The 26,720-nt window shown below is 42.6% G+C and overlaps 1 protein-coding gene and 1 long non-coding RNA gene across 2 annotated transcripts in view; one reads left to right on the top strand and one right to left on the bottom strand.

The window, feature by feature from the left end:
• The window catches only part of LOC139049740 (growth hormone secretagogue receptor type 1-like), a 297,774-nt gene that overhangs the window by 142,231 nt on the left and 128,823 nt on the right, over positions 1–26,720 (bottom strand). The gene's annotated exons all lie outside the window — the stretch shown is intronic.
• LOC139054435 (uncharacterized) lies at positions 116–11,834 on the top strand. Its single transcript, XR_011511214.1, has 4 exons — positions 116–388; positions 1,275–1,412; positions 1,926–2,204; positions 9,980–11,834. It is a non-coding gene; the product is annotated as an uncharacterized lncRNA (long non-coding RNA).

Genomic DNA, 26,720 nt, shown 5'->3' on the forward strand with positions numbered 1-26,720 from the left:
GACAGCCGCAACACACGCCACTAAAGCCACCACCGCCGGCATAACGTGGAACCAACAGTTGGCAACATTCATTCGCGCGTCATTGCACCTTTCATTGCTTCGTCCGCTTCGTCTCCGCAACGAGAGCCGCCATCCCTTCGCGCCTGCCGTTTTGTCATAGTTTTGTTTTCTGCAAGTCCGCGCACGCAGCTCATCGGTAGATGCACGGGTGCACGGCGTCGCATTGCGACCTGCGGCATTTTCTCTGTTCGCGCAATCGGTGTGCGACATGTCGCATGTGAAATGTTTGATAGAAGTGCCTCACGTCCAAGTCAAGCCGCCGTACGGGTGTATGGCTGTGTGCCCCGTTCTCGGAAGCGTCGACGGGCTTCCGGCATGCGGATTTCAGGTACGCGCAAATGCGTTTCGCCCTCCTATTGAGCTCCGGAGCAAAGCGTGCAATATTTCATGTGAAAGGTGCAGTTCCCGTCATCATGGTGTGAATTTAGAGCGGCAAACGAGAACTGTGGCACTTAGCGCACACCGCGGCTGCTAAGTTAGCGTGGAAATTGTTTTACGTTACCGCAATATGTTGCTGTCAGTCTAATCTGCGGCTTGTGGACTGCTAGCCCATTGACTTTTGCTTGTGGCAGCGATAGGTATGTAAATAGAAGCGGTAATAATTTTCGAGAGCAGACAGTTGTTTCGCTCGATGTCTGGTCGTGTTCATGGCGTTATAAAGGCTAGAAAACTGGCTTAGCTTAGTAGACGTGAAACAAATGAAACTCGCATTCCTTTTTGAATGTTTCGCCCAAACCGCACCGCCCGCAGATGCGTCATCGGGTATTTGACAGTAGCTTCGCTACGTAAGTTATTTTATGCGCATATATTGCCCGGTTAAGTATCCTGTTAATTTATGCCGACGCTCGTTCATCTTAAGTTTAAGCGATCACTATCCCGAGTACCGGACGATGCCAAACTTGTCGTGAGGTGTAGCAAACGCGGGAAATTCAAAGTGGCGTGGCTGCAAGTTCCTGTTTTTACGTTTCTTGCATTCAAAGCCAACCGACACAGTATAACTTATTTATTTCCATTTCTGCTGCACTTGATCGATCCAATCTGACAACTTTATTTGCTCTTTAATGTTCTCCATTTACTGTGTATTCATCTTGGCCGCCAGAAAATGCTTGAATTTTTTTCAGTATCCAAGTGACCAAATAGTTCACTGACGGTCGTGTGTGAAACACGCAAGATGACAAAACTGATAGCAAAATGATGAGATGTTTCTTTTATAGAGTTTGGACTCAACTTTTGGTGAGGATGTCGATCGACCTTGGGCCTGGTGACAGCACACCCTAACATGGCCAAAGTGCAGCCTATCAGTTGAGTGCCCCCTTACGGACCATCAACATCGGAAAATGAAGCAGAGCCAGGTAGGGGCAATTTTTTACTTTGGAACAGAATACTGACAGCTGCCTCTTTATTTAAGAACTAAATAACGTATTTACAAACCAATCCTTTCTCTTTGTGCAGCCTACACAGAATTGTTGTTGCTTGTTATACAGATCTTCAGAAAGCAGTTCTTCTGAACCCTTTTTGCATGCAGAAATAAATAAAGAGGAGTGCACTTTCTGAAGAAATTGATGCACTGAAATGTGCGTTCGACACACAGAGATGCAAAATAACCAACAAATTTAAAGCGGTAAAAAAAACAGGTTTGAAACATGTTCTAACATCATAACCCGCCTTGGCATACGGAACTAAATATGACACCTACAGAGGTGCATGCAGAGAAGTGTTTGTAATTGTTTGCAAGATATAGACATTGTCTAAGAAGTTGTTTTTATTTACTCGGAGCTTCTTGGTGTCATGGCAGTGCAGTAAGAGCTCAAGATGATGAGCTCACTGCAACGATGCTGACCAGGCACCTGCTCTTCGTTGTGCAGGTTTTGCTGGGAACCGCCGCCGTATCAACGACTAGCCACGCGCACTACGTGGATCACCGTATCAGCATCGATAGGAGCGGGTACGTGCAAACCAACGGACATTTCGCACCGTCAACTTCTGATGGCCCTGAGCTCCTAGCGACACCTTTTGGTCAGCGCAGCGTGACGTCATCGACAGCCGCCTGTATAAAAGAACCGCTCTGCTGCTTGAACTTCAGTGGGCACGGTGGACCCGGCACTGCAACGATGCTGACCAGGCACCTGCTCTTCGTTGTGCAGGTTGGTCCCTCTGTGACATTTAGCAGAATTAGCAGTGACTATCGTTGCATTGTGGTCCTACCGTGCCCCAAACAGTGTATTAGCCTTGCTTACGAGTGTTTACAGGTGTGCAAGTTACTTCTTTGTGGCGATATAGAAACAAATCCTGGACCGACACAAAAGGAACTGTATGACCAGCTGCTTGAAGGCCGAAAAGCTATCCTCACAGATGTAACTGAAATGAAAGTGCAGTTATGCAACATAAATAGTGTACTTGCCAGCTTACAACGTACTCTGGAGGACGTGCAAACTAAACTCCCTGACTCTTCTGCAACCCTAGTTCACACCGGTCAAGTAGAAACCACGCTGAAATCCGCAGAGAAAGTGATGACTTTTCAGACAAAAAAATTGACTAGTTTGGAGGACCATAGCAGGCGTTCCAATGTGATTATTTACGGGATAAAGGAGTTAGCCGACGAAACCGAATCCATGATGAAGGAAAAGATCGTCAAGGAAATATTCCAAGACAAGCTGGGTGTGAAATGTGAGTCGATTGGTCGAATACATAGGCTAGGAAAAAACAAAGGAAACCGACCGGTAATAATTTACCTTCAGGATTACAGTGAAAAGAAAGCAATTTTTGCAAACTGCAAGAAACTTAAAGGGTCTAACATCTACATTCAGAACGATTATTCCCCTTCCACACTGAAAAAAAAGAAAACTCCTCTGGGACAGTTGTAAAGAAGACCGGCTGCTTTATAAAAGAGCTTCATTCATCCACGATAAGCTTAAGATTGGCAGGGATACTTTTTATTGGGATGAATGCCTAAACAGACGCGTACAAATTCCTCAAAGCTCCCTTCGGACTCCCACAGCAAACGAGCTAAACCATTCCACAATCTCGCAGGATTGACGCACTCCCCAAGGGCCACATAAGCAGCTCAGACTGATTAATGTCAATGCCCGCAGTATTAAAAACAAAGCTGATGCATTGGAAATTTTATTACTGAAACATGACCCTCATATTACTGTCTTAACTGAGACTTGGCTACATGATGAAATCAGTGACGATATATTTCCTCCTTCCTATACAGTGTTCCGAAAAGACAGGCGCACCAGGGGGGGGTGGTGTTGCCGTCCTGATCAAAAATGGCATTTCTGCCCATCTCTTGGAAGATATCCCTGAGATTGAATGTTTGCGCGTCAAGATAAGTTCTTGGGGTCACAGCTTTATTGTTTACGCCATATACAGACCACCGGATACTACTCCCGAATACTTACAAAAATTAGATGATGAAATGAACAGGCACAGAAAGAATAAGATTATATTGGCAGGTGACTTTAATTTACCGAACATCGACTGGGAGCGCCTTAATACTGGAAACGCGTTCAGCAAGCACGCCAACATTATCTTCAATATTATGCTGCGTTATAACTTGAAACACGTGGTGCGCGAGCCGACACGCATACAGGGCATTTGCAAATCCATCTCGATTTGGTATTTCTTAGCCAGGATTTTCCGGAATATTTTGTTTGTATTGAAGAAGGACTTTCCGACCACCGGCTAGTGAGCATTACCTTACCAGTTGTACAGATGACGCAAAACTATTCCTCAGTGCTTAGCTACAAAGATTATTCTCATGCCGATGATGTGTCCATCATTGAGCACATGGAAAACTGTCTTGTTGATTTTATCAGCACTGATGCCTGTTCTCTGTGGAATCGATTCAAAATTATGTGCCACTTTTGCATGAACCAATTCATCCCTAGTAAAAAAAAGAAAGTTCGCAAACACACACCTTGGGTGACACGCGATGTTATTCATATTAAACGCAAGGTAAAAAGGTTAAAAAGAAAGCATGGTAATCCTATTAAAATAAAAGAGGCGCAGAACTCTCTTCAACAGAAGGTGACTGCTGCAAAGAGTTACTATTAAAACAACTCCCTGCCTAACTTTATTAAAAATGATCCTACAAAATTTTGGAACCATATGAAGGAAAGAAAGAAACCGATTTCACAAATAATAATTGAGGGCACATCAATAACTAATGATGAAGACATAGCACAACATTTTAATGAGTATTTTCAAACTGTATTTGCAGTGTCAGATGATTGCATTACTATGCTTCCTGTGAAACAGGTATTCCATGTGGATTCTATTTCTTATGCTGGAATTGTGAACATGTTGGTAAACCTAAAAACCAAAGCTTCTTGTGGCCCTGACGAAATCCCTAACATCTTTCTAAAACGTTATCCTGAACTTATTGCCAGCTTTCTTGTACGAATTTTTTCTGCGTCTGTGCTGTCGGCACAACTGCCCGATGAATGGAGAGTGGCCCGAGTTGTTCCAATATTTAAAAAAGGAGATCGACTAAGATTACAAAATTATCGTCCCATTTCTCTGACATCACAATGCTGCAAGCTCTTGGAGCACATCGTGGCAAACTATATAAAAGAATTCTCAGCTGAAAACAATGTGCTCACGGAGTTTCAGCATGGCTTCAGAAAGGGTTATTCGACTGTAACGCAATTGGTATCAGTGATTCATTCATTTGCTTTATCTCTAGACAATAATGGCCTAATAGATGTAATATTTTTAGATTTCAGAAAAGGCTTCGATAAGGTTCCGCACGACAAATTAATATTTAAACTTAGAATTATTGGCATGCCTGACATTTTCATAAACTGGATTATTGCTTACCTGAGCAAACGCACTCAGTACGTTACAATAGGTGAACATAGCTCGGCCACTCTCCCAGTCACATCAGGGGTGCCCCAAGTTAGTGTCTTGGGGCCTTTACTGTTTTTAATTTATATAAATGACATTGTTAAAACCATAACTCCTGGTGTGCAAATTAGACTGTTTGCCGATGATTGTATTTTGTACAGTGACATAACTTGTCAGAATGATCAGACTGTCCTCGAAAAGAATTTAAATAACATATTAAAGTGGTGTAATGAATGGAGTATGTTTATTAACGCTGATAAATCCGTATTTCTTCGTGTTACTCGTAAAAAAAGCCCACTAACTTTTTCTTATACGCCAGGTTCTTCAGCTCTGCGCGAAACTCGCAATTACAAATACTTAGGTGTTACTTTGAATTCCACATTGTCATGGAACATGCACATTAATGATATTTGTTCTTCTGCTTTCCGCAAACTCTGTTTTCTAAGACACAAACTGAAAAATGCCCCTCCTAACGTGAAATTACTGTGTTATTTTACATTTATTAGACCAAAGTTAGAGTATGCATGTATATCATGGGATCCTTACACTAAATCAAATATCGTGCGTCTTGAAAAAATACAAAGAAAGCAGTCAGGTTTATATTTAATAAATTCGCAAGACTGGACTCTCCCTCCAAAATTATGACAGAAAACTCCATACCTACTCTTGAATCGCGCCGAAAACTGCTAAGACTTGAATTCCTTTCCCTTCTTCTCAACAACAGGCTTGAAATTAAACCATCGACTTATATAACGCCTGCACTAACACGGCAAACAAGACAGCATCATCCGGATTCACTAACACCCTATTATGCTCGAACTAACACGTTTAAATTTTCTTTTTTTCCCAGAACGGTATCAGACTGGAACGACAGTTTACAGACACAGTGTGACTAAAATTTGTATAAATCTGTATTTGTTTGTTCTTAATTTGTTCTCTTTTGTTTGTATACGTTCTATTGCCCCTCTGCTTGGACCGAAAGGTCTGCAGTATGTACTAAATAAATAAAAATAAATAAAAGCACCTTTAGATTTTAAAATTATATTAAGGGCTTTTACATTCCAAAATCACAACCTGAAGTTCTGGGTACCTGGCCTTCCATAACGTACACCTGAATCTAAGTGCCCATAAGCGTTATTGCATTTTACCCCCATTGGAGGGTAGCTGCCGTGGCCTAGATTGAAGCTGTGACCAGCATGACTGAGCAGCATGGCATCATAGTAACTGGACTATAACACCAGGTCAGGATGGGAAGTACTACTTAGAACTACCAACTTCTTGGCTCACAAGCACTTTGCACTAAGTTAAAGGAGTATGGAGTACTGACAGCGACCGCTTATGTACCGATTTCTTTATGCGAAACATATTAAGAGAGCTCAACCCAGCTCCTCAGGCGCGGCGGTGTCGCCTTCAATGACCTTTGACCCCATGCCATGCCACGTGACACCGTGACGTCACGACAGAGGAGAAACGGGGCTCCAACTCGCGCCGTCGCTCGCGGCGTCGCGGCGGTATATAAGCAGCTGCGCTTGTTTCTAGGTGGCTTTGGCTCAACTCTTGCAAGATGGGCTGGGTGGGAATCGAACCAGGGTCTCCGGAGTGTGAGACGGAGACGCTACCACTGAGCCACGAGTAGGATGCTTCAAAGCGGTACAAAAGCGCCTCTAGTGAATGCGGTGTTGCTTTAGAAACGAGCTGTTTCTAAGGCTCAGGTGTGCGTCGCTTGCTCAGGCGCACATTTCGTTGCCGCGCCGAACGCTGCGTTGCTCGACGCTCACCGCGTCCAATGTGGGGCGCGTAGTCGCTGCGCCGTAGCCCATTGTCTTACACCCCTTGGCGGGTCGACGGGAACGCTGTCGCGTTCCACTCTTGAAGGCGAAGCAGAGTAACGCATGAGTTGTTTCTTCGTCTAGACCAGCCAAATATAGCCAAGCAACAGCAGTTCACCAGGCTAAACAGTGGTTCAACAACTAAAATAAAGGCTAGTATGCTTCGCATCCTGGGCTTAACCTTAGCTAAGCCACAGCCATTTTTTAGACTGTAGACTCCATTATTAGAGTGCGAAGCTTAATGTAGTCAAAACTAGCCTGAATTACAGAACCAGCTCAAAACACGCATCATGTATAGCTGGATTTGGACATGAAAATGGAGTCAATTCTTGTCTTCCAAAAATGGAGGTTGCAGTCACACTATTTCATGCATTTTGCCTAAAACATAGTCAATAATAATTAATCAATTTCTAAAATATTCTTTTCAAAAAGTTTTTTTCAACCATCAAAGGAGGAGCCAAATGGTGTTCAGGTGCACGAGTGGTTAGTTGCACGGCACTTCTTGCATGCATTCACGGGCTTCTTTCCAGGTTGAAAAAAAAAATTGTATTGCACCTATTGAGCAGTAGAAGCTGGATTGGGAATTTTTCAGGATGCTCTACAATTTTCGCACCGACACTTTTGCTTTGAATATAATATTTGAGCAGTTAAATAATCGTTAATAACTAATTACCTAATTAGGAAAAACGCAAAAATTGGTTTCACTTGCTCAAAGCGATGGCAAACGACATTACCTTGGTTCTGTCCAGCTACGTGGCACTTGTACATATTCAATGCTTGCACAAGTCACACAGACCACCTGGTACTTACAAGGCATATATAGAAGCGGTTAAGTTGTGTGAGCCAGCCATGTGTAGCGAATCATGAGAAAGAGCCATGTTTCTTTGACTTAAGGGCACGATAAGATTTACATGCTCGACACCTTGTATCAGTGTGTTCTAGGCCTGTTCGTAGTTTAGCTGCTACATAATATTTCTCCACGTGTAAGCTCAGCTCATATGCATCTTTCAAGTATATTGCCTAGTGTGTCCAAAATAAACCATCCTCGCGCTTTCTTCATATTGTCTTCATCTGTTGCTGTGCTAAATTTTTAACATGCAACTGTACAAAATTTCATCTAGTTTTCATATTTCCTCATAGTTTGATGGCTTTATTTCTGAACTAGTTGCTTTCTTTAAACCCTGTTGCACACAGCAGTACACAGCATTTCTGTCTAAAGTGGGATTTTTTTTCAGATTGGCATTATTACACCTTGCCTGAGCAATGTAAGGCATTCTACATAACATCGCCCTGCAATAATGTTTTATATTGCTTTCCAGCATCATGCAAAAGCTGTTTACTTACCAGATGAGAATATGTATAAGTGTTGGAAGTAACAACTGGAAGAAGCCAGCAGATAATGAGGCCAAGGAAAGCATACAGGAACATGTTTTAAGTTTTTTATATGAAGTATGGAAATAATAAATTCAAGGGAAATGAAAGTGGATGAAAAGACATCCACCTGTGGCTGGTGAACGAACCCATAACGTTCACATTACGCAAGTGATATACTAACCACTCTGGTACTACGGCCGCGTTCGAGCGTCGACAATCTGAGGGGCCATTGTGGACGGTTGAATGCTGCCTTGGTAGCACAGTGGTTAGTGCATCGCATGCCTAATGCAAAGGCTGTAGGTTCGTTCTCCCCCCATGGCTGGTTGCTTTTTTTTGACAATTCTAATTTCCCTTTATCATTTCTACATTTAAATAGAAAATTACAAATAAGTTTCAACGGGCCTTCCCTGGCATCTTCCAGCTGTGATTAAGAAAAATTTTGACCCTCAGTATCCTTTCTTCTCGTTTGCAAGAACAGGAGCTTCATCCTAAAAGTAATGAATTCACCTTCTACAGCATCTCAATGTGGTCTCAAATCTTATCACAGCATGTGTATTACTAAGTGAAGTTTTTGTTAAGATGATGGTATAGCATGGGACCTAATTAGTAGCCTTTGTGTACAGAGAAATGATTAGTCTAATAAATAGGAGGATTTTAAGAAGCACTTCTAACACCTCCTGAACTAGTTGAGAAAGTGCAGGTTAATCGAGTGGAGATTATATAGTAACCGAAGTTGAGTGATTCTGCATTACATTCACGAAATATACTTCATGATACGTTTCCATTTATTTCTTCCGTTATTAAGAATCCTTTTTGCATTGTTGGACAAAACTACAGACTGCCAACATATTTTCTAGCATTCACTGGTAGCAAACATGTCAAAACTTGTTCTAGTTTCTCGATTGCCGCTTTACCCGTAAACCCCCAATTCCGGAAAAACTTACCAAATTTTCCAAATTTTTGATGTACTCATTTTTTCGGTGTCATTCTCATTCTAAAATATATTACTTCATTGTTCTCTGGTTAGAAATAACACAAAAATAAGAGCTGCTCTTGAGGGCAGCTTTCCCTCAATGCCGACTGTAACTCATCTTTGACAATAAGAGCAGCATAACATCGGGCAGAAAGAGTGCAACTCGTCATTGGCGATATTGGTACTACCTCAAGCCACTAGTACAGCTGTGGATCTAGGGTTAAAGGTTGCGACTTCGTTGCGGCCCAGTTTTAATTCTGCAGCTGTTGCACTTGGGTGTAGCGTGTGTGTGTACGTGTGCATGCCTTAAAATGACTTCATGCTAGAGCAAAGCAGCTGTAGTACAGAGAGGCATCAGTCATCTTTATATATTTGCTTTGTTAAGATGCGCTAAGTTTATTTTTTGCAGTATAGACTTAACGTTCTTTGGCCAAAGATGTCCTTGTGCTACTAACCTATCAATTAGTTAGCTTCTTGCAGTAGCAGGTGCTTATTCTTTTTTTCAGGATCGGTGTGCCAGTTTTAATTTGTTTTTCTTGAACTGTGCAATTCCCATTCACAGGATGGCATGTCATCTGAGGTGTTCCTTTTTCAATCAAGAATGTTGAGGTCGTCTTTGTGAAACTCGATTTCTTGCCTCAAGTGAGCTTGTACAAACTGACCAAGCTGATAATTCTACCAGCTTATATGTGAAGTATGTTGCGGTTATGAACCCTCATAATTAATGACTCATAGTACAAAATTTTATGTGTTAAAACAATGTCATGAAATTTCTCATGTTTTTTGCGTTCGTGTTCACTTCTCTGCTCTGGTGCCCTGTCTGCATGCCTCAACTCTTTTTTACATATTAAATATCGTCTAAACTTAACCATGCTTTTTTACCACAATGCAGGGAGAAAAAGTTCCGGTAACACCATGCATTCAGTATGGTGGCCCAGACGTGTATGCATGCAGCCTCCTTCATGTTGACCAAGAACTAGTCTTCAGTGTCTCGTAGACTTCCATGCGAAGCCCTCAACATTCTCGTCTCAGTGGAATGGCTGCTTATCTATCAGCGTGTTCATCACCAAGACTGTCAGTTGTAAAGCTTCTGAACCCGTTTAAGAAACCTTAGTGATTTTTTTTATTTGGTTTTCGCGGTTGGCCGTAGAATCTTACCATTTTTTATTTTTCTAACATTTTTAGCTGGCGAAATGTGGTGCAATAACTTTAAATTAGTGTAATGTATTTAGGTGATGCTCACTCTAATGCTTATCTGGTTTTGTTAGGGTTTAAGGAATTTGAATGCCTGATGAGGTAACAGCATTTGAATTTGTCAGCGTGGCTAGTTTCAATGAGCTGCTAGGAAATAAGACTTAAAACTTATCACACGCCAGTTGTAGCATTTTTTCTTTTCATGACAATATACACGTTTCAAAAGATGGAAAGTGGGGAAGAAAGCCTCAAGAACATAATCATCCTAGGATTGTCATGCCCTTACAGCTCTGCAATGACTAATGCCTCATACATCTTGGGAGCACATTGGTCGCAATGCCTACAGGTATATTTGATAAGAGAATACCTTGCACCCAGATTTGCCACACAGTTGATGGCTGATGGCTTTTTTTGTCGTCTTTATGTTACTACTGTGTATTCATTATTCATTCAAATGGAAATGACACTACAGGCACTGAAGTATGAAATGGCACTTGCATTTCAGGGGACAAAGTGCACAGCATGCCTGTCACAAAATGTGTTCTAGGTGCTACCTTGCCTCTATAGGTAAATGGACACCAGATGCTCTGTGTACAGTGCAATCGGTGTAATTGTCTGGAGTGCTTGAAAGATGTGCTACGGGCTGTACTGGCACTGTCTGAAGATAATGCATGGTTCTAGAAAGCCTGCAGCTGAGCATCTGCCACCGTACTGAAGGAACTGTCCTAATTTATTTTGTTTATGTGGTTGAAATTTAGGAGCGGCAATGAATATTTCTGAATGTGGCAGTGCTGCCCAACTAAATCACAAATACACACCTCGACTCACACAATGCACTCTAAAAGTTTTGCTACGTAGTATCTGTGTTTGCTGCCTGACCTTACGGCACCTTTAGCAGCAGTCGCAAGTGATTGCAGCTGCTGAGGCTTTATTAACTGGCAAGGTGAAAAAAGAATGCTGTGCCACCAGTGTGCCTGCACACTCCGAGATGCAAGCTGTCTTGAACCAGGTGTTCGGTAGACAGTACCTATGCAGCCACAACATGGTGTTTGAACCCTATAGGCAACTGCGTTCACAACAGCCCACAAGTGTGCTGTCGCAACAGAAAGTTGAAAACAAGCAGCATTTTTACCGGTGTTCAAAACATTAGTGCAAGTCATTCTTTCACCAAGGCTGGTAATCATGCATAGGTAATGAGAACAGGGCATTTGTGACACACAAGGGGTCATGTATCAAATTTAATTAGATCAGTATTCTATGAGATGGAATCATAAAAAGTATACCTTTTGTTCCTCAGTGGTCTCTTAGAGAGATCACCATTTCCGGCAGTATAGTTATGACTTTTTATGTCTAGATTTGGTGTGCATATTGCAACTATAACTGTCAGTATTCTGTCCTGCTCAGTTTTTATGCTGTCTTTGCGATATTTGCAATATTTTGCAGTTCAGCTGAGCGAAGTATATATCTTTACTATTACTAGTTTTCATGTTCAACTTTTGTAGTGCTCACTAGTTATTACTAGCCATGTTTTGTTCACATATGCTCTTGGATTGTTGCGCGAAGTGACATGGACACAAACTACAAGCAGACAGGATGAGCGCTAACTCTCAACTAAATTTTTATTGAAACGAAGAACATATATATGTAGGTGATTCCAAAAAACCACAGCATAAGAACATGACAAGGTATGAAGACATCAGTTAAACATATCAGGAAGTAGGGAAGTCAAAAAAGGACACAGCAAAAAGACACTACTTCAGATTAGGACACGTGTTGTGAAGGTGCTGAAATTCGCATTCTAACAGAGACAAAGATGCCTGGCTAACGCAAGTCTCTCCTAATCTTTTAATGTGGAATGCCTCGATTATTTCCCGTGTGGTTTGGCATTTGTGTCTCGAAAGAATTTTGTGTCTTCAAACAAGGGTTTACAACCGCAAATGAAACAATGTGACGCTATATGGGAAGCGTTAGGGTTGTAAAGTGAATGTTTGTGTTCTTTTAGTCTAATATTAATGCACCTGCCGCTCTGTCCAATGTAAGTCTTCCCGCATTTGAGAGGAATCTGATAAACTATACCAGTGTTACAAGGCACAAAAAGGGACACATGTCTAACACCGCGATCATCTTTTCTTTTTTGCCACCCTGTTCAACTTTCCTATTTATCATAGGTCATGTGATAGACAACTTGCGGGGCCGAGAAAACTTTATCCATGTCATATCTATTGGCCACATTCCCTAAATTGTGGGATAATCTATGTACATAGGGTGCCACAGCAAATCTTATTTTTCTGTTTTTCTTGTTTCTTAGCGCGGCCTTTTACCCATTTTAAAAGCTTTTCGCAGGTTAGTGATCATAAATGCACAGGATAACTAGCCTTCTCGAGCCTATCTATTTGTTATGAGAAACTTTGTTTCATATTGTGTGGACATGACTTAGTAATGGCAAACTTAAGAGCTGAGTAAGCTAGTCATGTCCACACAATATGAAACAAAGTTTTTCACAACAAATAGGCTCGAGAATGCTAGTTATCCTGTGCATTTATTATCACTAACCTGCGAAAAGCTTTTAAAGTGGATAAAAAGCCCCGCTAAGAAACAAGAAAAAAAGCAAAAAGGTTTGCTCTGGTGCCCTATGTACATATATTATCCCATGGTTTAGGGAAGGCGGCCAATAGATATGACGTGGATAAAGTTTTCTCGGCCCCGCAAGTTGTCTATCATGTGCCCTATGATAAATACGAAACTTGAACAGGGTGGCAAAAAAGAAAAGATTGCGGCATTAAGGCCAGAATACATGCAGCGAACTTTCACGACGAAGTTCGGGCGGCAGAAAATCTGCCGCGGCGCGACGGCGTATGTTAGGCGGGCTGCGCTACATGGGGCGAAGACACGGCGGCCGCTGCCGGCGCATCGCTGCGTTGTTATCAGTGTGGCTAGACGAGGCAAATGCGCTGTAGTGAAATACATGACACAGAAAAAAAACTTTAACGACAACTATTATCGCTTTAGGATTGCGGAACACTCTAAAAACGCGTAAAATTTTGTTTAGAAATGATTTCTAGTGTTTTTTTATGTGTTTGAGACATTCATGTGCTGATGTAGTTTAAAGAAAGCGGCGATGCTATGCGTTGTGGTAACACTGGGCGGGTGAACAAGTTTCGGCTCCTCCAACTCCGCAGCTCTGTTCTGTGGCTCAACGCGCGCGCGGCACGCTTCTGAAGAGCTGAAATTAACTTGTCGTTAAATTCCAGCCGCGCCGCTTTGGATGCCGTGAATACGAAAAGCGGGATACCGGCGTGGACGATAGAACGGGATCGGGTACACCGACAAGCGGGGAAGCCTAGTCGGAAGTCGGGGCGCATAGTGAGACCTGATTGGCTCGCTTTGTGGCGCCGCTCGTTTGCCGCTTCCGGTATCGTCGACGCCCGACGAACTTTTCTATGCCAGCTAGATCGGCGGCGAACGACGTTTTCTCCGCCGCCGCACGTCGTGCGTGCGCCGCCGGGCGTCGAACGCCGACTATTCGTCGCATATTCGCTCCATGTATTCTGGCCTTTAGGCATGTGTCCTTTTTTGTGCCTTGTAACACTGGTATAGTTTATCAGATTCCTCTCAAGTGCGGGAAGACTTACATTGGACGGAGCGGCAGGTGCATTATTATTCGACCGGAACAACACAAACATATAGTTAACAACCCTAATGCATCAAATTTAGCGTCACATCGTTTCAATTGCGGTTGTAAAGCTTTGTTTGAAAACACAAGAATTCTTTCAAGACACAAATGCCAAACCACGCGGGAAATAATCGAAGCATTCCACATTAAAAGATTAGGAGAGACTTACGTTAGCCAGGCATCTTAGCCTCTGTTAGAATGCGAATTTCAGTATCTTCCCAACACGTGTGTTAATCTGAAGTAGTGTCTTTTTGTTGTTTTCTTTTTTGACTTCCCTACTTCCTGATATGTTTAACTGATGTCTTCATACGTTGTCATGTTTTTATGCTGCGGTTCTTTTGCAATCACCCATATTTATGTGTTCTTCGTTTCAATAAAAATTTAGTTGAGAGTTAGTGCTCATGCTGGTCTGCTTCTAGTCTGTGTCCGTGTCACTTCGCGCTACAATCCAAGATGATGTTACCGTACCAACTCGCCCAACTTCCTATCCTTGTGTTCACATAGACTTGTTCTTTCTTATGTGGCCGGTTATTTTTGTACTTTGTAATAAGATGCAGTGCTTTTCGAATGAAAATGTGATAGTTCATAGTGAGGTTATTTAAAAAAACCTTTCTGCTTAAAATTAATTTGAACAAGCCTGTGCCATTATTCGTTGCTTATGTCTGTGTATTGGTATGGTTCTACTCCTTATCTTGCTTTTTACGTTTAATATGTGCAAACATTATTATGTAACCATTTCTCTTTAATGAAATAATAAATACTTTTCTTCTGGCATTTCGTCACAAATTTTACTATGATTTTTTTTAATTAGGTAACCTTAGACTAGCTGATTGTTGTTCTGGTAGCTTAACTTACAATGCCTGTGGGATATTGAGTGCAAGCACATGGTGAAAAATAAACTAAATTATTGGGTATAACAGCTCACTGGCAGTAAATGAAGCATACATACATTTCAGGAAATAGTGCATGCTTATATATCAAACAGTATGCACAACTACACATGCAGTTTTGTTTGTAAATGCTGAAACATTATTCTAAGCGGGAGTGCTTTGTTGCACTTTGTTTGACTTTTAGTGCTACCTTTAACCCCCGTATGCAGAAATGCAACTTAAGTTGAAGCACATGCTTGACTTGATTTAGATGACGCCTGGCGTTAACGTGCCCATAGACGCTCACTGTGTTTCTTTCGGCGCGTTCCCCATAGGCGTCACTCGGATCAAGTCAAGCATGGGCTTCAACTTAAGTTGCATTTCTGAGTACGGGGGTCATATATGTGAAGGTACTAGTAGAAGCATCCCGTGGAGATAAATGACAACTTTGATGAATAGAAGTATAAAATAAGTGCTTAAAACAGCAAAAACTGATTGAGAGGCAAACGTATGCTTCTGTGGTACTGCACTTGTTACCGTCGCCAGTCCATGCATTGCTTGCGCTCTATTGCATTGAATATGAGCTACAACAACGAGCTGTGGTGTCTTTCCCTCCTGGTCGAGCTGGTGTTGCTGCGAAAATTTTTGACCAAGAAAAGTGGAGGTTTTTTATTATTTCTGAAATGCATGTAACATCATGCTTTTGGCTGTGTGCTGTTTCCATGGAATGATAAGTACTGGTGCCCCAAGTGGCGGGATATTCTGCGTCCTTAGTGCAGCGCGCGTTGTTATTGCGCTCTGCATCCTGCCGTCAGTGTTCTATCACTGCAGAGGAAGATTACGCAAAGCATAGGGTGTGTGCATTGCTGCGATCGTGAAACTTAAATTTTTTTGCCTGAAAGGGTCGCACGTTATATATGCTACCACATGACGGACCAGAAGCGCAATATGACGACGTCTCACAGATTCTGGCTCATACTGAACAAAATAGTACCATAGATAAGACTAGGCAGCATTCACAACAGCTAGTCTGTTCATTAACTACATGGCTGTAGTGCACCCTAAAATACTTGCAGGGATAACACCCTTTTGAAAGGGTGTTGTCCATGCTACACCCATATTGAAAGGGTGGTGTCTGTGTTACGCCCATATAGAAAGGGTGTTGGTTGTTTTACACCCATAGGCAAGGTGACGCCATATTAACACCCTTCCCTTTGTGGGGTGTTAATTTACACCCCTTTGCTTGGGGTGTAGCAATACACCCAAAAAGGGTGTCACCCATGGGACAAGTCATTTACACCCTTAAGGGTGTTAAAATTTTTAGAGTGCACGCACGCACGTCCACACACGCACGCAGGCACGCCCTCACACACACGCATGCTCGCGCACGCACATACACACGCACGCACAGAGATACGGCACATGTTCGCCCGCATTCACATTTACACGCGCCCACGCATGTACACACGCACAAAAATGTACGCACGCACACACAAACGCGCGTATGCTCGCACACGCATACACGCCCTCGTGTACACGCAGATTCAAATACGGAGACACAAATGCGCGCGCACACGCAAATGCAATTACACACGCACGCACGCTCAAGGCGTGTAGACACACATACACTGCCTCTCATTCCCCGCTGCATCGCAAAAACATGCGCCTGCAGACTTCATGGCACTCGTTCTGCAATCGCCGTTCAAACTCCAGCTGTAATAAATTGCTTTAAGGTTTAAATTTGGCACTTCTTCAAGTCAATGTGCCCTCTGCCCATAGGGTACAAAACTATCTGCTCCTGTCGCGTGACATAACCGCCTATCCCCGACCAAAACACTGCCTTAACGCACCACCAATCTTCCGACTAAGTGCCATAAATGTATGTGTTGTTACAAGGGACTACTTTGAAACCTGTTGATACTCGGTCGATGTATATTGAAATAAAATTTTAATTGCACCCATTCAGTTACACATTTGCTTTGCCGCGAAGTTCCACAGAATGGTGAAGGTGCAATAACCGACTTCCTGAATGTGTCCATGATACAAGGGACGGCAGTTTTTTTCCCCTTTTTTTTGGCTTAACACAAAGGTATGCGCGTGCTTGTTATGTTGTCCAAGGAATAAAATCTGATAATAAAAGCGATTGCTTAAAAAATGAGCAACCGATTCTTACGTTGCAGGAAGTAAAAATAGAAAATATAATATTTGAAGAGCGCTCCTTCAGCAACAAAACCGAAACCAAATCTAAGAGTTTGTTTTCAGGTCATCTGATGGGAGAATATCGAACTCAGGCCTACGTGGTGTGAAAAGAAAACATCTCGGTATCTAACCGCTGCCGGCATAACGTCGAACGATAGGTGAAAGCGATTAAACCACTCGGCCACGGCTTCGAACGCTTCCGCTACGATACGCTCGGGTTTTTATTATACCACGTGAGTTTTGCACGATAGTGTCTCAAAAATCGCTTTTGGGAACAGTGTTACGCCACGTGTAGAGAGTCGGGATAGGCATCAAAGGCGTCAATCGAAAGCTGAGTCCCCGGACTTCATTCGCTACAGCAGGCATTGCGATAGCAGCCGCAGTTTCATTTCAGCTACTGTTTTTGTCTCGAAAATCGAGCTCAAATTTTCGTCGTTTCCATAGGCTTCCATTGTTAAATATTTAACCGCTCTGGGAACAAAATTCTAGCTTGCCACAATGTGATCCCTGCATTTGACTCGTGTGGATTCTTTTCTACTACGTGTCTGTGACCTGCCTTTTTCAATAATCGACCTGCAGCGTTAATTATTCGCCAAAAGCCCGCTCGTTTCTTTGTAAACGCGCTAGCTCTGTGCCGCGGCCACATGGAGCGCTAGTTGGTCCAGAAAATCTGGATATGGATATGGATATTACTTCAGAAAAGGAGCGCGCTTGCCTGGTATGGGCAGTACACAAGCTCCACTGTTATGTGGCCGGATCACGGTTCCTAGTAGAAACTCAACACTGCCCTTTGACGTGGCTTAGAATAAAGTCCCCAAGAAACTGCACACTTCTAACAGACGCTCAATTTTTCATCAAAATTTTAGCAAATTAAAACATATAATTGGCTTCTTTTTGCTAAGATCTTTCTCTTGCGTGCATCGCCAGCAGCAAGAACAGGAGCACATTTTTTTCTGTACAGAGCTAGGCGTATTGGCAGAAATACAGTGATGCATTGAGTCACCTTGCATACCTCCTTAACACAAGGAAGACCTGTCCCATTGTCTCCTCCCACGCGGTGTCTATTTTTATGGCCCTTTTAATAGCTACAATGAACAGCTACCGACTCGCCCCATACGATGCTGTCAGTGGCAGACGGAATCGATCACATGTATTCAAATGCATTTTAAAAGAAAGAAATGGCTTTAAGCTTCGTAAGAAATATCTGATATGTTATCTAACATTGGCAATATCATCTTTTATCTAAACATGATAGTATATCTAAAAAGCATGTTTATTTATTTTTAGAACGGAATTAGTGTCAGATGAGTACTCTAACTAGCAGTGAAGAATCCGATTTGACAAGACCGCAGCTCCTCAACACCTGCTTTGTTTTCCAACAACGCAGGTAACACGCCTTCCGCCAGCGAGGGAGTCGTCGACGAAGCTGAAACTTGGGACGTCGGCACGAGGGTGGCGAGAAGTATTTCAGCTGGTTTAGTAGGGCGGCTTGTCTGCTCGAAGTGTGGATTTTTTTGTACCGCGTTCCGTTTGTTTGTACAGCGTATGAGAACTATCCATAATGGCACTGTGACTTCATTTGTATGCAGCATGTGTGGAAGTAACTGTTTCTTTCTGAAGCCTTATCAAGAGCACCGAGGAGGATCTAACACTAAACATTCGGAAAATAATAAGCCACGGAAAAGAGTCCATACAGACGGTGAAATTAGTGATCCCGATCTCGTCACTTCATCTCTCGAATAACAGCCCAACAGCTATGGCATCGTATCCAGTGTAATGTTGGGTCTCTGCCGGTCACTAGAAGGTCGACATAAGTGTCCGAAAACATCAATTGACGACGTTTTGCAACAAGCAAGCAATATGTTTGCCGTAGCTGAATATCCCATAGACACAGCTAATAATAATACAGACAGGCTTCGGAAGCGCTGCTGCGACAACGCTGGCATTTACGTACCTCCAGATAAAGTGCCGCTCGCAGGAACAGAAGTGCATACATTGTAAAGCTTCAATATCTCCTAGCAAATCTTCTGAAGCACCCGGAGATTGTCACCCACGTCAGAAACGTTCCTCGAAGCAAACATAGTTCCATACTTGAAAACTTTCATGACGGCAGTGTATTTTGTTCCCACCCAATTTTTCAGAAGCAAAATAATAATATTTAGCTTAGCCTCTACTACGACAACGTTGAATTAGCAATCCTATTGGTGTAAAGAGAGGAAGCCGAGGAAAGCTCAGTATGTTCTACATATCGCTTCTGAGTTTCCCACCTCATGAACGCTCCATGCTAAGTAACATATTTTTTACTAGGAGTTGGCCACACATCCCATCTGAAACATCACACAGCACGTCTGGAATTGGTTTAAGATTTTCACAACAGTGCTATAGGCTGTAAGCATTGAAGGGATGATCTTTCGCACAAACGTGAGCACAGGAAAAAATTTTAGTGCTCTCATGACTTTGACAGCCGATGCTCTGTCTGTCCATTCATTAGCAGAATTTAAAGACACGTTTGACCCTGCAGTGTTTCTTTCCAGCCGCACATGTCTGGTGCAAACGGCCGACTATGCACGGCCCATTCGGCATAGTGAGTGCATTCTCAGGACGGAACGCGGGGCAATTGCAGAGGTAGAGCAGCTAAAAGCAAATTACACGCGCTGCAGGCCGAACTGAGCTGTCGAAGGAATAAATGGAGAGTCCGTGTTGACCTCTTTTCTGTTTTTTGTTTTGACAAAAGATGTTTTGTATGCTAAAATGCATGTTTTACTAGACGGAATTCTACCGAAAGAAATAGAACTTTTTTTAAAACTGCAGTTAGAGGGCAAGCCTAATTTTCCCGCAAAAAATTGAATGATGGCATTAGCACATTGTTTTCATCGAGCGGTAAGCAGCAGTGACCGGCCAAGGATGTTCGAGCGTTATCGAACTGTTACTTCTGCGAGTGCATCGCTGGTGCTAGTCCTGCACTTCCGTCGATTCTGGCATCTTTCTTGCCCAAAAATTCAATGCATGTGCGCAGCCTTTTCCCGTTAGCGCAGATTGCTCAAATAATACAGTCTCCGGTTTTGACAGCAGAGCCCGTTGGCGACTTAGAGAAACTGATTGCTGATCACCAAGAAATGTTCTTTAAATGCTATAGAGAAGGATAAATGTTTTCCAAGTGACACATGCTGCTGCACATTGTCGAACAAATTAGAACCCACGGCCCTGGTTGCCCTCACTGGACTATGCGATTGGAAGCCAAGAATGCTCTCCCCAAGTCAATTTTTTTTAATTTCAAGAACTTGCCGTCTGCTGTCAGCGACTTCCTTGAATATAAAATTGAATATGGAATAGTGCAATTATTAAGCCTCCATGAATCGAATATTGACCTTACATTACAGACCAGGCAACTCTAATAATAATATCATAATAATATTCTTTATTTTGTGAAAATATTAGCCCAAGCCATGAAGGCTTGTCGGGCTGTACCCGGCAGTCAGCACCAAGTACTCAAAAAGAAAAAAGAAACAAGGTTAGCAAGCTATAAACTGAAGCAAGCTACAAAACAAAAGCAAACTGCAACACAAGAGGAGGCTACAATACCACAGCAAGGTACCAAAAAAAACACGTGCTACGAGCAAAAGCAAGCTACAGAACATCTAAAGTGAAACAAACAAGTGTACATACTAATCTAGACGAAACTAAACTAATTTAAACTATGGCACGGGCTCTAATGCCAACTAAACAGAAGAATAATTGGTTTTGAGGTACAGTTTGGGTGCCCGTTTTGATGTGATTCAGTAAAGTTCAGTGTGTAAGGATTTAAAAACGTAAAGAACATAACATGTTTGGCATAACGACCAAAATGGCTATAACACCACTGGGGTAATGAACGTATTAAGATGTCTCAGGGGTCTGACAGGAACCAAAGAAAAAAAGAAAATCGCTGTTCCAAAAATGTTTTATAACCACAGTTTGAAAAAATAATGTGCCAAATGAGGGCAACTGCAAAAAGGAAACCAGATTACTATTAGGGGGAATGGTCTCATTGTATGCAACATTTTGAAGAACAGATTTCAGGATAGAATTCAATTTTGCACGCCATGTAAATGAACAGTGATAATATATGGTAATACCGTATCTAAGATACCTGCACACAATTGCGTGAACAGTGACTTTCCAGACAGAAAACGGGAACAGATATCTAGAGTTATACAGAAAACAAGATATTGTAGGAAGATTTTTGCTAATACCTGTAAAATGAGTGTTCCATTTCATATCAGAATCAAACATGATGGCTAAATATTTTACAGTAGTTCGGAATTCGAATGGTATGCATTTGCAGTTCATACAATTGGAGTCGTGAACAAAAAATGGCACAAGACGATGAAGTTTTTATAGGGATTTTGAAAGCAAACTAGTTTAGTCTTTTGTCTATTAATTCAACTTCCGTTACTTGTACACCGGTTCATTACAGACGTGGCATCTGCTTGAAGGTTATCAACCTTCAAGCTGACTTCAAGCTGAGTTGACAGGACAGTGTCGTCGGCGTACTGGTATATACGGCATTTTGTTACAAATTGGGGCAAATCATTGACGTGCAGGGTAAATAAAAGTGCAGATAAAACAGACCCCTGGGGAACACCCGATTTTAACACTATTTTTGTACTGGAATAGTCACCTGTGCGCACCACCTGAGAGTGATTACTAAAATAACTAGGCAATAACTTTATAAATGGACCCCTGAAACGAATTTTTTCTAGCTTATCAAGAAGTAATGTGTGAATAACGGAATCGAAAGCCTTGCTTGCATCTAAGAAAAAGAGCACATACGAATTCATTATTATCAAAAGCTGAATAGATAGTGTCCGTAAATTCTTCTACTAGGGAAATAGTGCTTCTTCCCTGGATGAAACGAAACTGTGCTTGTGACAGAACATTATTTTTATTTAGGAAATACGTCATCGTTACAAGCAGATGTTTTCAATTATTTGACTGATCGCAGGCAGAACAACAATCGGTCTGTAGTTCTCTACTTTGCTAAGAGAACCACTCTTATAGAGCGACTTAACCACAGCCGCTTTTATATCATCGGCAATAACGCAATGATCCACATACCCATTAATAATGAAAAGAAGGACGGATTCAAGCACAGAAAAATGAATATCATGTATGGAGATGGTTTCTTAGGTCTAAAGCTAAATAACATGCTGTGCAAGTGTCCTCCAGTAACCGGTGGAAAGAATGCCGATCGTACAGTATTAGGAACAGCGCTAGACGCATCTGGAGCAAAAGGCTGAAGATGTGAAGACGCTTTAGAAAAAAAGTAATTAAATTCTTGAGCGGCTGACATGAGGTTGCTGAAATGTTTTGAGAATACATCTTCTAAAAGTTGATTGGTGTTTCGTCCAAATACTTTATTATAGCTGACTATGTCTTTCTGGGGGAGTGCTAATGCCATTATCAATATTCCTTCTCACTACTAACATCATAGTCGATCCATAAATGTTGTCAAATTGTGTTTCGAGAGTTCTAGTTGAATTCTGGGGCGTTGTACTTTTGCTGAAAATTGCAATAATTACGCAACATGAGAAGCCAACAAACAAAGACATCAAGGACATCATAGGGGAAATTGCTTGTACTTACTAACTGAATAAAGAAATGATAAATTAATGGCAATGACGGTGAATGAAAAAACAACTTGCCGCAGGTGGCGAACAGTCCCACATCTTGACATTACGGATCGCACGCCTAATAGATAAAACCGGGCACCTCGGTTAACCCCCTTTCTTCTCAAAATTACGCAAGATTGTTTGATTCCATACCAATGTATGTTTTTCGATAATTTCTGTAGAGCATGTTGGATGCACATGTATAAAAATACGTATGCGATCAGATAAAAAAAAGCATACGCTATGTACCTGATGAAATGTACATTAAATCGTGCCAACTGTTGCAGACTGTATTATTGATGAGGGAGCCAAGACCTCAGCAGGCTTTTTCACCTTCAGTCCTTGACTCCCACGAGGAAACTTTGTATTCTTATAGCAAAATAAACATGCTTGTATATTTGTATTTGTTCAGACAAATCTTTACATGTTCTTTGGAATGATGATGGCACTCCACGGAAAGGGCAAGCTACTCATAAATTAGGCTCAGTTCGTGGTGCTGCCTATGTCCTCGATGAGAAACTTTATGAAGCTGGCCTGCCTCGTTGTGATTTCAGCAAGGTTGCCCTCTCTGTTGAATCTATGGGCACACAGAACGTAACGCTCAGAGCGAATGGCGTTTTTCTCAGCGGTACACCACATTGGAACCCATGCTTTTGTAGAATATCCGACGTAATTTGTTTTGAAGCTCATATACTCTTAATATGCAAGGTACAGAGCAACATAGCGTATGTGAAAGCAGTTAACGCATTTTTGGGAGACTTGTCACGAAACTGCAGCTACTCCTGAGAGCTTGGTGCTTCCGTGACCTGCGTTCTTGTACCCAAGGCGCAATGAATGTCATTCCTTAAGACGTCTACAGTCTTTCCCACATAGATTCGCTAAAATAACAGGAATCCACCACGCACACTTTGTATAAACATCTCATGTCGCTATAAAATAATTACCGCCAGGCAAACAACAATATTGCGATGTATAACAAATGATATATTTTGCTGTCACCTTTGGTATATTGAGTGCCATCTGCTATTCATTATTTCATTGAGGCACATGATTTTTCGCGCATCATGTGTTACCGCACATGATGCGCGATTTCCATGTGCGATAACACGGTGTTATAGTGAGGCAGACGCTTGGACAAAGGAACTTCATCTGCTTAAACTGCGCACTTTTGCAATGTTAAAATGAAGACATAATGTTTTGCTTTGTGCGTGCTACATGTCAAAAACCTCGATATCTTTGGCTTAACTGTTGAGGCTTAGACGCATGTCTCTGGATGCCATGAGTCGCAAAAGTGCCATATTTCTTGTGGTATGAAAACTTGTTAACCAAGGTGTGAGATGTTGTCGAATAAAATTCTTTCAATTAATTTAAACTGACTCTCATTTTGATTCATTGCAGAAAACTCTTGCAAGTCTTCAGTGGTCAGCAGGCAAGTTACCTGACTTTCCTGCTTTGGACCAACCAGTACACAACGGAATAGAAAACAGCGCAAATAATTAAAACTTCGCCACGAGCGTATTCATTTTCTCCAGTAAGGAATACACTGAAGCATGGTTGTTGGTTTCTCAAGTATCATTTGAAAAGAAAGCTGATAAAAGGTGGCAAGTCCTGGTTTACGTTTCTATATGTAATGGTATGGTTTCTCAGACTGATGCAAGGAAGCTGTGGGTATTTGTACTCGAACGGTTAGATTTAGGTGCACGTTAAAGAACCCCAGGTGGTTCAAATTTCCGGAGTACTCCACTAAGGCGTGCCTCATAATCAGAAAGTGGTTTTGGCACGTAAAACCCCATAATTTAATTTTTTTTTTACTTCAACGGTTACACCTATACTATCGTCGCTATTATAGCAAATTGTCACTTAATAGTGACGGTAAAGAACACAGTAGCAATACTGTGCATGACGAAACTAACCTTTATAGGGCGAACCCGCGTCTGCAAAAACAGACTACACTTAATGCACAACGATAGCGGTGAACACAGTCGGCGATCGTTGGAATCTGATCTGCTGGTCCAGCGTGCCGACTTTCATACACGAGCCAGCGAACGTTCCAGAGTAATCGCTAGTGCCCGCGTGTCTTCCAGAAAGTTCTACGCGATTCGCGTCGCGCATACATGCAATCAGATTACAGAAGGTTCGGTGACAACAGACAGGGGATGGAAACATCGATAACATTCCAGAAACTTCTGATACATGCAGGCGCGTTCCGCGCTGAGTGATAACATTTGGTAGACGTTGAAAAAGCGCTCACCTGAGATTCAGGGCTCTGCTTCGCAAGGCGCTCAAAATTCCAAGCAACCAGCCACTGTTGATAGTGGGGGACTTTAATGCACATTACTAGGAATGGGGGGTACTCGCACCAAAGCGCGAAAGGCAGACAGCTGTGGGAAGATACGGATGACATAGGGCTCACTCTGCACACGGACCCTGAGAGTCCAACGAGGGTATGCAATAGCGTTAGTAAGGATACATCTCCAAATCTGGCATTCTCGAAAATCGTAAAAGCTCTAGAATGGCATAATTCGGATCAAAATTTTGGAAGCGACCACTACATAATTTTTTCCATACTGAAAGAAGGCCTTAGAACGCGCAGGGCTCGCGCGCCGGCCGTCATTGTGTGGGATAAGTTTAGCGATATCAGGAGGGCGCACCAAGTGAGGCCCATCAGAAACATCGAGGAATGGGCGACGGCGCTCAAATCGGACGTTAGAGGGACGACAAAAACGCTCGAAGGGGATAACGCCCCGGACATTGCAGACAGCCGTCTTCTGCATATATGGAAAGCTAAGCAAAGCGTCGTCTCAAAAAACAGAAATGGAACCGCAACTTCAGAAGAAGGATTGCGAGGCTTAATAACGAAATCAAAGGTTATACTTTTACATCATGCGAACAACATTGGGGCAACAAGTGTGACGAAATGAAGGGGAGCATGAACCTCTCCAAGATGTGGAGCATCCTCCGGCACTTGCTGGACACCGAAAGCTCGAAGACTCAATCCAGTATAAGATTGGTAAAAGCGAGGCACGCATTCGAAGGGAATGATGTTTATTTCATGAATTAATTAATTGAGACGTACGTGGGAGAAATTGCGAACTCCACTTGCCGATTATGGTGGAGCGCCTAACGAGGTGTTCAACATCACAAAAGCGGAAGTGAGGGCGAAGATTGTAAGACTTAAACGAAGTCGACTCCGGCTCCTGACGGGGTGACGAACAAAATGATCAGGAACTTAGACGGTGACTCATTAGAAATGTTGGGATAAAGGCGAGCTCCCACAACAGTGGAAGACGGCAAGCATTATTTTAATACCGAAACTCGGGAAGCCTCCTCAATTGGCAAACTTATGGCCAATTTCCTTAACTTCGTACATGAAGAATTGATGGAGCGCATCGTCCAGACCAGACTGATGGGCTCCATGGAGCAGGGCGATCTGTGGCCACATGAGATGGTCGGTTTCCGACCTCACTTGTGTACGCCATGCTCCAAATCAAACATGATATAGTAGACTCAAGGTCTAGAGATACAAAAGAAATTCTGGGGCTGGACCTCACGAAGGCTTTCTACAACGTAAAGCATGAGGCGGTCCTGGAAGGGCTCAACAACATTAATGTAGGTACCGGGACATATCGATACACCAGGCACTTCCTGAAGAGAACTGCCTGCATGAAGTTCCAAACGCTGGAATCCCCCAAATTGAGTTAGGGAGTAAGGGTGCACCGCAGGGATCAGTGCTGTCTCCCCTACTCTTCAACGTGGCTATGGGGGAACTCACCGAGCAATTGGCAAAGCTTGAGGGGTTAAAATTTAGTATATATGCGGATCACATCACCCTCTCAGTCAACCGAGGAAGTGATTCGGCCGTCGAAAGCCTGCTCTAGGCTACCACCGGCATCATAGTCGATTACGCGGCTGAGAGAGGCCTAGCGTGCTTGCCACAGAAATCAGAATTGTATACAATGGCTTACAATGGCCTCTAGCACTGTGCCCGTGCGTCGCTTCCAGCAGCCTGTGCACCGCCCTTCCCCTCCCGTCCCCTGGACGACCACT

This window comes from Dermacentor albipictus, chromosome 1 (genome assembly GCF_038994185.2).
Source record: "Dermacentor albipictus isolate Rhodes 1998 colony chromosome 1, USDA_Dalb.pri_finalv2, whole genome shotgun sequence".
NCBI classification, from domain to species: Eukaryota; Metazoa; Arthropoda; class Arachnida; order Ixodida; family Ixodidae; genus Dermacentor; species Dermacentor albipictus.